We start from the raw sequence: 11,646 nt of genomic DNA on the forward strand, positions 1-11,646 counted from the left end.
ATTCAGAGGCTAATCTAGATTCAGTGGGATTGCTGCAGCCAGCCAACAAGAACTAGCCATCTAGAGTACCAAAGCTTAGAGGAGGAAGCAGAATAACTGGCAGAGAGGAGGCAGGAAGGAACAGACTTCACGCTGAGGCATTTTCTACATCTTCCATACTCTCCACTATCATTCACCAAGTCTTTCATTTCCTTGTTCTTCACTGCTATTTTTGTTCTCAACAAAATCAAAGGGGTAATTGAGAGGGTCTGACAATGCAGAGGCTGCTTAGGAGTTCATTACAGCTGTGCCACAGCAAAGTCCCACAGCATCCAACCTTGGCTACATAAAAAAAAAAACAAAAAGTGATGTTCAAGCATCCCACGAGATTCATGACAGATCTTAACAGAGCTGGACTTAAAAACTTCCATTTCTCTTTCTAAATTACAGTATTTACAGCCAAAAAAAAATATAAACCAAAGAATGGAAACAATTTCTGCAGTACTATTGTGTTTGAAAAGAGGGATGCAGACAACAATATATATAGTAAATAAGATGGAAGAGCAGCCAAGGTAAGCACTATAAAATGCAAACATTACTTCATCCAAAACGCAGTTCAGGAGGGCAGCCAGTCCATGTTTTTTGTACAACTACTTATTATACAACAAGTTTTTAAAAGGAGAAGTTCCCCAAACAGAATGTTCTCTTTTCCTTGGCACAGGAGATAAAGGCAAATGAAAGCAGCAAATTTCCAATATCAAGCTTCAAAACCAAAAGCTGTAACTGGAAATGTCAAAGTGCATCAACCACGACTGTCAGAAGAGTTCTGCTTTCAGCCAGCCACGTTCGGGCATACACATCAACTTCAGTTCAGCCGTGGAACCTTTCTCTACCCAAATTCAAATTTTGAATTCATGGGGGAACAGGCAGAAGATGTGGGAATTGTTTCTAATATTTTTGCTGCATTTTAAAATACATTTTAATTGTGACTTAGATCACTTGACCTTTATTTCCCGCACCCCTGACCAGCAAAAAAGTCTTGTAAGGCACAAAAATCGGACCCAGCCACGCTACAAATTACAGACACGGAGAGGAGGGCAAGCATAGGCTGCAGCTGCCATTTGCAGATGATCTACAGCACACTGGAAAGGTTTAACGGCGAGATAACTCTGACTAACACCCTCCACATCTAGTAAATCTCTGTATCCAGGTAGCACAACAGAGCTGTACGGAGCAACCTCGGGGTAACATTCCCCCAGCCATCACCCTGCGTTAGCTGAAGGGCAGCGATACGCTAACGTAACGACTGCTTCAGGATCCAACGCCAGCCCTCTCTGTAACACAGAACAGACTTAGCCTGACACCCCTTCCTCATCTCCTGGGCCAACGCCGTTATATAATCACGCCCTTTTAGGAAAGGCTGAGGTGTACTGAGCCAGGGAGAGCTGCCACGTGCTAGACGTTATGAGCACAGTACTCACGGAAAGGTCTGTCCCAGTGCTCTACATAAGGAATTCTTCACCGTCCTGAAGAGGAGTTCAGCACACAAGGTAACTCTGAAGTTGTTCAGGTTGTTAGATGAGTGGTCCTGTACTGGGATTTCAGTAACAGCACTGTGCAGAGTCTGATTACTTTTGTACTTGCAGGATCTGAGCAGCATTGGCTCTCTCGCTGTCACTTTATAGTCAAACTATTACACGGGCAAACTTGCTGACGTACAGAAGCTACCAGAGCCGGACCAGCTTCTGAACTCAGTAGTACAACTGGGAATAAATCTTTAGGTTTACAAGTTCCTTCTGAAGATCAAGATGAAACCAAACTCAGAGTCCTGTCTATAATCCCCTTCTGTTTGTTTGCATAATGCCTGCATACACAGATACAAAACAGGCAGTTCTCTTGGGACTTCATTTGTGTATATATACATATAGTTTATACGAGGCACCTGCTGTTTGCCTACTTTTATTTCAGATGGTTTAATATAAACACTGATTCACATTAATGTTTTTTTCTGACCCAAAGAAAAAAGTAAAATTTCAAGTACAGAATAAATACTGAGGCTATAATTGGATAACTATCTTCTAACTCTCCACCTCACTCCTCGCACCCTATTTTTAGATCATTCTTCTTTTTTTCCACCCCCCCATGTCACTACCTACTTCAATTTCACTCCATTTCAGCCTCTACAGTAGCTCTATATCTAATACTTGAAAGTATACTTTGAAAAGAGGAAAATATGCCATTTAAAGAAGTAGGACCAACACTTTCTGAAGCCTTTCCTTTCTACTTCTTCCCCCACAATCTCCTCCCAGTGCTGTTTTTAAGCTCTTTAGGGAACCACCGATGACTATTTCTGCACCATAGACTACCACTAAAATGACTGCTATTGATCAAAACCTCTCCACATCACTGCCTCACATAGTCTTCCCTGTATATCTTAATTTTGACTGTATAGTCTGTGGGGGCACTTTATAAGCATACATACATCAGCAGAGCACTTCCAGATCACAGACCAAGTTTCCAGACCAGGCACAGACTAAGGCTGAACTGAAACATAACAGAAAACATCTAAGGGTTATTATGAAATACAGCAAAGAACCCCGTTCAATTTAAGGAATTATTTGGTCAATACCACTGTTTAAGATTTTAAGCAGCTGAGGAGTGGAGATGCAGTCACTGTTTATACATATTCACCTCCTACCTGATAGCTATCTTCAACTGAAGCAAGGCATAACTCACATTTGCTGTGTTTAGTATGCCATAAAACTTCTATCATGATTTGTGCCCGCAGTAGCAAAGATTGTTTGCATACAGAATTGATATATTGGGGAACAGATGCAGGGCCCTTTCTGTGTTCTTGCCCCAGACCACTAAGTGAGGCTACAGAAGGATGAGGGACAAGTACAACCTCTAAACCACACCTCCACCCTTACTTTCTGTGCAAGCACAAACTCTCTTCAAAGACCTTAATAGGGGTGTGTGTGTTTTGAGTCAGCATTTAATATGTAGTGAAATTTCACTACATGACAGCAGCCCGACTGAAGTACTTTCTCCTCAACACACATGAGAATGGTCTCAGAAATGCATCGATCCACTTAACGAAGCACAACACAATGTCAGGCACTTAACCAGAAACAAAACAAACAAAAAGGGACACCCAAACAGTTTTTATTTATTTTCCCCTCCATTTAATGTGTGAGCATTCTTTCCAGAAAACTTCAGAACAAACACAAACACAGCTAGAGATGTATCAAAACCCGGGCTACTGGAACTCTGTCAGACAGCGAGATACTTGGAAATCACCAACACCTAGAACACTATGTTTGAACAAGGTTACATCAAGGTTTTTGTTTTACATCCAACACAAGTTGTGCAACATTTCAGTCTCCAACTCTTTGGTCATGCCGACAAAATATTTAAAAAACTAGGGTCAAAAGTGAAGGAAGGACAATGAATGAAAAGTTTGTTTCAGCAGCTATTTAAGATTCAGAAAGGTTCTGACTGTTTTACTCTTCACTTTTCACAATGTGCTGGCATTTTACTGACCATGAGTACAAGCGTTTCTACACATGCTCTCGTAAAAAGCCTTTTAGTCTACTATGACTTGCAAAACTAACTCTGATTCAGTTGCTAGGAAATACAATGGAAATTGAAAAGGGATGCTGACTACTTAAGTGACATTGCAAATTTCTTTTTCCTGTTTCAGAACCTCAAGATTAACAAAGCTGATTCTCATTATTCAGCTCGGTCCAGATATCATCTTTCTCCATTGAGGAGTCACAAGACAGTTCTCTCCAGCTATCACATGCTTCAGCAGAATTCACACAGAGATTAATAAATCCTCTAATACAAAATCCCATAGATTAAACACTTCCAGACTTAGTTCTGAACAGCGGTGCCCACAATCCCCTTGTCGGGCCATGCAGAACCGTGCTATCAGCTACCTTCCTGATGCAACCTCACTCTCCTTAGAGTGGGCATCAGCTTGGTTCTACTTTCCTGCTCGGTACTTTCTCTTTCAAATGTATCTTAAATGAGACTTATTTATTTACGCTGTTCCTAATGCTGCACAGAGATCAGCTGCACTCATGTACGCCCTATAGAACAAGCCAGGCTCTGTCAATATTTATGCTTTTACTAAGTAATAATTAACTCTGGCTATGTAAATACAGAGTAGTTAACATTGCCATTAACACATATAGAAATTCCATTAAGCCCTATACGGGTGTAATATCCAGGAAAAGCATACAGAAAAAGCTGGTCACAAGAAACAAGGACCTGCAACCACATTGCCACAAAGAGTACCAAAACTCCAGCATACATACGGAAAAACAAATACTTCATACTGGAAAAACATTTCTAAGTAAGCCTGTATTTTAAAAAATGGTCATAGCGCCTTTTGCCTTACTGTTCACAAAACCAGATCTTATCTTTTATGCTAGCCTTTGGTAAATGCACTATTTAGACGAGACCGTTGGGAAAGCATGTTCCAAAGGAGCAGAAGCTGCTCATAAACTTGAGGAAAGTTCCTCATCCAGCTGGACCCTAATGCTTCTAGAATAAGTAAAATATGCACATTATGCAAGCTCTGAAGGCTGTAGAGAAGCACAGTCTTTTTTTTTGTTGTTCCATCTTTAAGGCTCCATGCAATTTTCTCCTTCCCCTAAAGTTAACCACAAAAACTAATGCCCTATTCTTGATAATTAAACAGTTTCAATGCCAAGTCACAATTACCCCCAAGAAAAAGTTGCTTCATTTACCAGAGACGCAGTTCCACTTCAACCTTCACTTTAAACACGCATATGGACTTCCCCAGTACTGTAAAAGCAGGATCGAATTTCACCAATACTCTAAATATATATATATTTTTTAATAAAAAGAGAAACGGAAGACTCTCTTCTTACTCGAAGTAAGACTTGTATACTCAACACAGAAACCAGAAAAAATCCATTTACTCCCCTTGACCTTTCTTGGCCAGACTAACCCAATCGCTTTTCCTAAACCACCACAGATACTCGCCAAGGTTAAATATTGGAGTTTAATCATTCAGAAAGTGAAAGATTACGTACCGTAATGTAACAGTCTTTACAGAAACCTCTAGTTGAGCAACAGTTCCAGAAAAAAAAATAATTGTGAAACAAAGTAAAAAGCTGTCCAGAACACCACGTTTCTATTCAGTTCATTAAAAAAAATAAATAAATAAACTTCAGAACCGGGTGCCGAGACCTCATTTCTAGCAAATCGACACTCTCAGGGACAGCCCACTTTAAAAAATTTCTCCCGAAATAAGAAGCACGGCCGAGGAGTTATTAAACGCCAGCACCCCCCGGCCCACAGGCTCACGCCTCACGCCGACACCATGACGGAACCGCCTGACAATGTCAGGGCTCGGTCCCGCCGCTGGCCAACCGAGCTGCTGGGGGGGAAAGTTGCGAGAAAAAAAAAACACGCTGGGAACTCAACACCACCGTGCCTCGCCTGGAAAAGCCGGCGTTTTGGGGCACGGGCACCTCGGCAAGTTTCTCCCGAGCAGCCCCCCGGGGAGGAGGAGCAGGAACATGGCAGGGGGCTGCGCTGAGGGGACCGCGCCCTGAGGGGAGCCTCCCCACGCCGCTCCAGGCCCTCAGCCCAGCCCGGTGACCGCCTGAGGGCTCCGGGAAGAGCCCAAAGTTTCCCCCCCAGCTCCCACCGCAGCAAAACGGAAAGTTACCGGCGCGGGGAGGAGGCGGCGAGGCGAGGGCCGCCCGCCCTCCTCAGCTCCCCCCTTCCCGCCGCAGCCCCGCGTGAGGGGCGGCCCCGGAGCCCGCTCGCAGCACCGGGCAGCCCCGCCGAGGCCCACGCCGGCGGCCCCTCGCCCTTCCCCGCCGCCTCAAACCCTCCTCAGCGCTCCCCGGCCCGGTGACAGCCCGCCGAGCCCCCCCACAGCACCACCACCACCCGCCGCGCCCCGCAGCCCTCACCTCAGGCGGGGGGCCGCGCTCCCCGGGGGCAGGGGGAACGGCAGCCGGCGGCGGCGCCTCCTGCCCCCCCGGCGCCGAGGAGCGGGGAGGGAGGGCGAAGGGGCGCAGGGAGGGCGCTGGGTCCCCCTCTCGCCCTTATCGCATGGCAGCGGAGCCCCGCTCGCCCTGGCCGCGTTCACCGCCGCCCCGCCGTGTGGGCGGCTCGGCCGGGATCCCCCCTCCCCTGCGCACCGCCTCCTGCCGCCGCCATCTTGGCTGTAGGGGGTGGGGGGATGGCGGGCGCCGACTCGTGATCGCGGCGTCGTCGGGATTTTTGTTTTTATTATTATTTTTTTGATTTTCCTTCCTTGCTCCTCTCCTTTCCCTCTGCTCTTCAAGAGGGCTCGATGATGTGGAGGCCCCAGCGCCCAGCTCCCCTCTGAGGGCTCCAGAAGGGGCCCCGGCCCCGCGCCCCTTCCATCGCCCCTCAGGGAGCGGCGAGGCGCCGGCGGCTCCTTCCCTTCAGCCTGAGGGGAAAACAAAACCCCTCGGGTCAGCGAAACCCCTCCAGTCCAAGCCTAAACCACGACGGACCGCTTGCTCGACTCTCCTCCCCCCTCAGTCCTCCAGCTTCTCCCTCTCCAGCGCCTTTAATTTAGCCAGAAATTAATCTCCGGCCCAAATAGGCCAGTCTCGCTCACCTGCGGTGCCTGTCGGCTGGGCCCAGGATGTCTGGAAAAACAAGAGAAAGCGGGGGATTTTCTGCAGGCTTGATGCAACGCACACCAGGTTGTTGCATCAAAGACTATAAAAGAAGCCGAGACAAAAATAATCTTTTAAGAGCGTGCAGCTAAGATTAGTGCAGCATGTCAAGATGTTGCTGAGCACAACAAAAAGAGCCCTGCTGCCTGTACTAATGCACAGAAACACCACTTCCCTGGCATCCCGTGTATTGCAATCCCGTGTTTCAAAATCTTAGACCGATTTGCTATTTTTGAGATAATGTTTAGGGATAGGCTCCAACCATACAATTTTGGCTTCGAATTCAAGCTCCCCTCAGTTATGGTTATTTGGCTCGAGGGTTTTGATGTGGCTTGCTATAAAGACAGCGAAGTCAGATATAGTCCTGAATTTCGACTGTAAATGCTTAATGTTCAAATCTACTATATTGGTTTACCTCATCCCTCTTGAAAATATGACTGAATAGGAGACTATGAAAGCAAAAAGTGCACAATATTACTTTTTTCCCCATACTTCTGAAAATAACAAGACTCCTTATAGCAGCAGTGTTGCTCCTCCTACCCCCATGTAGGAAACGGAGCATCTGACACAAGCCAGCCTCGACCCAGGCAGAGGCACCCATGTGCAAGCCTGCACACGCAGACACAGCTTTGTGCTGCCAGCTTTGATTTTTGTGAGCTGAGTCTGACTTTTTTGATCAACAGACAGCATACTAAGGAATGTGTCGACCTCTATCCCAGGCAGGGACTACAAGAACAACATTGCCCATTTCTTGTATTTCTACATAAAGTGCATTTATTGCCACACCCATATGGATATTTTATCTCTCAGCAATATACAGTGGAGTCAATAAAGAAATCAAGAACTCAGTACCTCAGTATTTTGAAGCAAGATGGTCTGTGTTGTGTAGGGAGTCCTGAAATTTTGTAGTGCTCTGGTAGAGTATTTTCTAAATCCTATGATAATTTTGGATGGATTTTAATCCTGGAAGTGTTTTCAAATAATTAGCAATAATGGAGTCCATATTTCTGCTTGTGTAAATGATTTTGATAATGCAGACTATTCTGTGCTCTTTTTCCATACTTGTTTTTTATGTGTTCGGTGTTTGCATTCAAGGTTTATGGATTTTATGTTCCATCCTTAGGTAGGAACAGGCCCATAAGGGTATTGTTTCAGCTCTTGAATATTGTTTTGGCTGCCTGTAAACTGATGCGAAGTCATTGCACTGATGCATGAATAGTTCATGTGTCGGTGTTTGGATTCCATCGGAATGCCTGTTTCTAATGAAAACTTTAATTTACAGAAACACCATTCTTAAACATTCCATGGCAGTTTTCATAGTTTTCAGCTCATGTAATATGTAGGTCTTTATGTAGATATCTTTGATTTGCTGTTAATTTATAGCCCAACCTATTTATTTCCCTTCACCAATTCTGTCCTCTCAGGACTTATCTGTATTTAATTACATATTGTGTAAATGTCAACAAATCACAGCCAGGGATGCAGAGCTCTGTGTAAGTCCTGATACAAACATCAAACAAAATAGTTTCTGCCCAGTGCTGCCACCACAGCTACCCACACGCATATCTCTGTCCCGTCTTTCTCGTTCTCCCATCTCCCCCTCCTTCTCACCCTATTCCATCAAGCCTCTTCTACTTTCTCTCTGTGACCTGCCTGCTGTTTACTCTCTCTGTTGGCTGCGGCACACTTTCATCCCCAGGTCCCCACTAGCACATTTAATTGTAATGCTCCATTTCATTATTAGCTTGTCAACACCTCTATCGAGCCACCTTTCCTGACTTATATCTAGCTGCAAAGCTTTCCTGCATAGCTTGTCATCAATTTTCCCCATTAAGACTCATCTAAAGCCATGTGCGAAAGGGTCTCTGAGCAATAATGACTATAGTGCTGTATTTGTTTCTGAATAAAGAGCAGCATCAGTGAATAGTGTTACTGTACAGGCAGAGACAGATTCACTGTGTGCACAGCTCCTGCAGGCTCGTTGCACAGAAATGTGCCTATGTGTCAGTCCAACAAAGCCTTTCCCTTGGTGGGAACACTGGGGATCTCAAGGCAGCGGTCTCTGCATGCACGTGAAGACTGACCCGAAGATCATTAAGTCAACAGAAGTGTTCCTATTAATTCCAGTTAGCGTTGGAGCACATAAGTCAATTAAACAAGTCAACAAACGCGTGTGCTGCAGGTGGGCAGGCAACGTGAATGCTGAATGTGGTGTTCTGCTGCCTCTCAAGTGCAGGGTGGAGCGCTGTCAGTCCGATTTAGCTTCCCCAGGAGTGCGGCTAGGGAGACTCCCAGGGTTTCTAGGACTGGCAACCACGGAACCATTTTTTTCCATGTTGCAACCCCTGGATTTCTAGTTTGTGGTACTAAAGTAAATTTCAAAGCATGTTTTCACTTATTTTTAGTGCATTTTACACATGGGTAAACTGAAGCAAGGCAGAGAACAAGTGGCAGATGGTCAGGGACAGTGCCAGGAATGGAGACGAGAACTCCTCTGTCCTAGGACATGGTTTAAACAGACTTTGTCCCAGGATTCTGAGATTTGACTACTTATAATTGACGAGACATCAGCAGTGCTCAAAAAGAAAAAAAATAGAAGAAAGAAAGGAAGAAAGGAAGAAAGGAAGGAAGGAAGGAAGGAAGGAAGGAAGGAAGGAAGGAAGGAAGGAAGGAAGGAAGGAAGGAAGGAAGGAAGGAAGGAAGGAAGGAAGGAAGGAAGGAAGGAAGGAAGGAAGGAAGGAAGAGAAAAAAAGAAAAGCTATAATTATTCCCAGTATTTCCTGGCTTCCACAGACAAAACTATTTTAGTTTCTTAAGTAATGAGTCTGGGGCTTAATCTGGCCATTTTCTTACCAATTTTATTCCTTTTGAACTTATTTGGCTGTGCTGTGTGCTACGTGTGCTATGTGCTAAGTGCTCTGTGCACTGCTCATCCACGTCTCTTTGGGGGAAGAATGAGGCTCCAAAAGAACTCAGCAGAAGAGACATGACATATCTGTAACCTTGGTAAAAATAACTGTAAAGATAATGATAATGGATAATTATAAACCCATGTAACTGGCAAAACAACACTCTGCATTTCAGAGGATGGATGGCCTTACCCTGTCCAGTAACCCACTTTATGATACAGTAATGGATCTATATCCGGAGGCTTATGCAATGAAATGGAGCCTTTGGCAAGCTGGAATCACACTGGAAATGAAGCAACATTTTCTTTCTTTTTTCTTTTTTTTTACAACATGCATATTTGAAAATCTGGAACTTAACCCTTTTGACATAAAGAGACTGTCCCTACTTTGAATAATTAAATTCTAAGGCAGATTATGAAATAAGAAAGTATTTAAATATTGTGATGCAGCAATACAGTGGTGCAGTTACCCTTCCTTTTCCTGCTTCAACTGTAGTCTTTCTGAAAAGCTTTTGCACTCCAGGGAAACTACTGGCTATAAATTATAAAAGAGGCAATCGAATATCATGCATATATGCAAAAAAGAAGCCTCAGACCCTTTTCTAGATAAAGAACTTACTGAAGCAGCTAAAAATATGGGGAAACGAAGCAAACATGGGGCCTGATCCAAAGGCCACTGAGCTCAGCGGAAGCACTGCAGGGAGGTTCATTAGGCATCGGAGTTGTGTATGACAGGGTTTGCAATCCACAAAATGTAAATAAAGAATTTTGTTGTATATGAGCAAGGATAAAGTTTAATTGTAGTGTCTAGGCATTCCACTTAGATAAAATGAGCAGATTTTTCTCCAGCAGGTAGACTTTCTCAGCAAGGATTTACTGCCAATATTTATGTGGGAGTTTGTAGTCCCAAAAGCAGAGAAATGCTGGGAAACAAAAAGGAAAGAAAACTTACCCAAAGGGAGGAGACCCAAATGTTCCTGAGTCATTTCTGTAAACAAAAAATGTATGCAAAGTTATTATCATTTTTCAGTGCTGTGTTGCTTCCTCAGAGTATCCAAGTGTGCTTTTCAAGATTTAAAGCTGTGCAAGATAAAGTTTTCCTCAGCAAATGCTAAATCTGTTCACAAGGCATTGCAGCAATGCAGCTACTATCAGATATCCAATGAAGGAAGCCCATCAGATGGCCATTGGTATTAATTGGTGAGAAAACAACTAACACTGAGCTTGGAGGTGTCTCTGTGTGTAGGGGTATCAAGCAAGTGATGCCATACCTCTTCTCCTGTTAGAAGGCAAATTGGTATGTACAGCTGGGGAATACTCCTGGAGTGGCTCTTCCTGTAGACACTGGGAGCTCTGAAACAAACATTTACAGGAGATTTTTTGAGAATGGGACAGCAGAAAGGTTGCTTGAGGATAGTCCAAGTCCTAACACATGTAGGAAAACAACCTGTTGCCTGGTCCAGCACTAACCCACTTTAAGTATTGCTCTCATCATTAAAACAAGGTAAAAAGAAAAAAAAAAAAAAGCTTCTCTTTGTGGAGCAATATCAGGAAGGAAATTATGCATGCAGATTTGCCAGCAAAAATAACAGTCTCAGGCTGTAAACGTACGCACTGATACTGCTGTTTTGTTGCTATTTTCAGCAGTCCCTGTACCCTCAAGGGTGAGAGTAAGGACTTAACTGTTATCGCTGCTGTTCATGCATCACCCTTAGAGGTTTGATTTGGACTCATGCTCTTTGGCCCAGCTGGAGATGATTTCCACAAATAGCAGTCTTTTCTCTGAATCAGTCCAATTTATCACCCAGAGTCACTCGGTGTGATGCTGTGGTGCTGTGGGTACCTTCTTTCACACCAGACATACAACCACTTTTGGTCACTTACAGATCTAGGTTCCTTGGTTTTTGTACTTATATTTATCTTCAAATCATGGCTAGTCCAAGTAATTCCATTCCATATAACTAAACACGCCCCACTACTTAGTTCAGGCCCTTGTGTAGTCCTGCTGTTTACATTTTTTGTATTTTATTCCAAAGATCACTCATAGCACGATGGGTTAAG

General features: G+C 44.2%; 1 protein-coding gene across 4 annotated transcripts in view; it reads right to left on the reverse strand.

The window, feature by feature from the left end:
• DENND4A (DENN domain containing 4A) overlaps positions 1 to 6,635 on the reverse strand; it is a 51,777-nt gene extending 45,142 nt beyond the window's left edge. For 3 of the 4 annotated variants that reach the window (XM_027466597.3, XM_027466599.3, XM_027466596.3), the window contains exon 1: positions 5,937 to 6,195. The gene's annotated coding sequence lies outside the window, so the exon portion shown is untranslated. Of the gene's footprint in view, positions 1 to 5,936; positions 6,196 to 6,616 lie in introns of those variants that run through there. The other variant, XM_072043280.1, reaches the window with a different exon arrangement.
• Positions 6,636 to 11,646: the final 5,011 nt, after the last annotated feature.

The sequence above is a fragment of the Anas platyrhynchos genome, chromosome 11, assembly GCF_047663525.1.
Source record: "Anas platyrhynchos isolate ZD024472 breed Pekin duck chromosome 11, IASCAAS_PekinDuck_T2T, whole genome shotgun sequence".
In the NCBI taxonomy this organism is placed as follows: domain Eukaryota; kingdom Metazoa; phylum Chordata; class Aves; order Anseriformes; family Anatidae; genus Anas; species Anas platyrhynchos.